Below are 2,810 nucleotides of genomic sequence, written 5' to 3' on the forward strand. Positions count from 1 at the left end.
CATCTACCATCTACTGCGTCTCGTAAGGATTGCCTGCAATTAGTACTATCATCTGAGTGGTCCTAACAGGCACTTATGCGCCCACGACCATTCCAAGGATTCTTTGAACTTCGCAACCGCAACCGAACTCGAGGATAAGGCGGTTAGCCCTATACCTCGCGGTGTTTCCTATGTCTGTAGAAGGGTGTGTTCACAGGACCGGTATGGCTGTTTTGGGGTATGAAAAATCTGAGTTTCTGGGTGAAAAAAACCATACTTCTACGAGACCGGCTAACTCACCTTTCGTTGAAAGAGACCAGAGAAAGATTTCTCATGTCACTGATGGGAATCGAACACAGGTCTGGGTTCGATACTGAGGCTCCTACCTTCAATTCGTAAGACATCCTTTGATAGCGGTGAAACCCCGCTTTGATTTCAAATCATTCCCTCCTTGAGGAGAAGGGAATGACTTGACGACGGAGTTGAGTACTTCGCATCCTCATCGATTAGTATTTTCAAAACTTATTCAGAGAAGAAGGCATACTTAAAGAATTGTATATACATGTTATGAATTCTTGTGAGATCATTAGCCAGAGTTTTATGTTACCACATCGTAGTATTTTGAAATGTTTACACCATCTCTGCAATTTAGATTAGGTTGATTGAGTAGCGCTTCATGCCATGTTTTAAGAGAGTCTCAAATTTGCAAGGAACGTTTATGTTCAAGAAAGAAACCATGTTCCACTCTTGTTATCTCTATCTTCCAAACACGTTTTTTTTTATTCAGGCAACTTTAAGAAAATTCTTCTTCTTAATTCAGTGACTCGACTGCCCTGTGTGGGTTCCGGCCTTCTCAAGGAACGTTTTCCATTCCGTCCTCTTTTTTTGGCAATCGTCCTCTAATTTTTAGTTTTCTTTTCGTAAGTGCGAAGTCTCTGTCAACCCGTCTTAATTTGGGCCTTTCTCGAGGTCGAATTCCCATTGGTATTTTTTTTGTTAAATTTGTTTATTTCTAGGAAACGTAGCAAAGTGTAGGATAATATGCCCAAGTTAAGAACCGTTTTTGTTCTGGCTGTTTTCATTCCTGACAAAATTACAGACAAAAACGTTATCATGAAAATGTATATTTGTAGTATGATATTTAGAAACTTATGCAGTGAAAAAATATAATGCTATATATTCAGTTCTTATGGTTAGCATGTCAGTATGTAAGTAACATACTGACACGCTAACCATAAGTACAGTAAAGTATGCTATTAATAGCTTATGCAACAAAGTTTAATATAAACATCTGCTTACATACATACATACATTCCTGATTTCGTGTCAGGTATAATTTTTTTGTTTTAGTTATAATATGAGACAATTGCATCACATGCGAGATAAACAAAAAATCAAAAGAAATAAAAAAAAAACATCATCAAGTAACTAAGACATCCAAATTAGTTTTTAAGTTTAGAATTTTTTACAGGAAAAAATGAAATAATTATAATAATAACGCTTTCATACCAGTCAGAAAACTCCACTATACTCGCTATTGTTTTATTTCTAATCCACATGTTTCTTATTTCCTGAATGTAAGCATGTAAAACCGACAAAATCGCGTCTTGCTTGATTGCATTGCAGAGAGTTTTCATCTGAAGATGAAACATTTTCTTAATAGTAAGCAAACATTGACCTCAAATAAATACATTTTTCTATAATATTTATGCAATTTTTCTGAAAAAGGTTTCGTTTAGTTGGATAACATTAACTAAGAATGAAATCGACACAGAATTTACTTAATAGATAGCAAATGAATTTCACAAAATAATATATGTTAGGAGTTCCTTTTGCATAGTAAAATTTTAAATAAGAAAATGTAGAATCTTTTGCTTGGTGTACTTTTCTAGCGAAGCTCTTTCAGCTTGACATTTTCCTTCTTTTTTGTCAAAAGTATTGATAACTGATCACTTCTTACATCTCTGAAATTCTTCCTCATATATTTGGCTGCCAAAACCCAAAATGTCTGTCGAACAGCAAAGGTTTAAACAGGACCTTTAGAGATGGATGGCTCGAATGCCATCACGAATAAAGATTGTCGATTACAGAGCCATGTGGCAACACTAATTATGAACATATTGTCTATTCTGTGTGCCTGAATGTTTCGTTTCGTGAAACAGGTCTGAAAAATAAAATTTAAACATTGAATTTCTTGTAAAGATGCATACCAAAGACGGGGGGGGGGTGTATTGTTTTATAATGCTGTAGGTAAATGTATTACCTTCATGATTATACCATGATTCGTTAAAGACATTTCAATAATTCAATTGTAGTAGATGAGACAGTCTATCAAACTTTTGACCACAACACATGATGCATTCTTAAAGTCACTTATATAATTCTCTTTAATCAATTAATTCAAATTACAGCAACCTATTCGACACGGCTCTACTGTAACGATACAGAACTTACAGAATTCGTTTGCAATGTTTTTAAAGACGGAAAAATTTAATAAGCATTTATTATAACAAAGCCATACGGCTTTTATCGATTTCAGCAATTATAACCAAAGAATTATTTTATGATTATTTGGTTATAATTACAGAGATCGATAAACGTTCTCCTTGTTTTAGTGTGTGGGAGGGAGGATTCAAGAATGTTAATCCATTATTATCTAGTAAACTTAACCTAGAATAATTCATCACAACCTTTTATTAACTAAACACTAAATACTTTCGTATATCATAGTTATCTGTAATTATCTAGATTTACAAAGTTTCGCATCACATTTTTTTTTTTTTTAAAAATGTTACTTAAATATAATTCTGTGTTTGTATAAATAAATTTTG

The sequence above is a fragment of the Typopeltis vanoorti genome, chromosome 18, assembly GCF_054136105.1.
Source record: "Typopeltis vanoorti isolate ZY-2024b chromosome 18, IOZ_Tvanoo_1.0, whole genome shotgun sequence".
Lineage (NCBI taxonomy): Eukaryota > Metazoa > Arthropoda > Arachnida > Uropygi > Thelyphonidae > Typopeltis > Typopeltis vanoorti.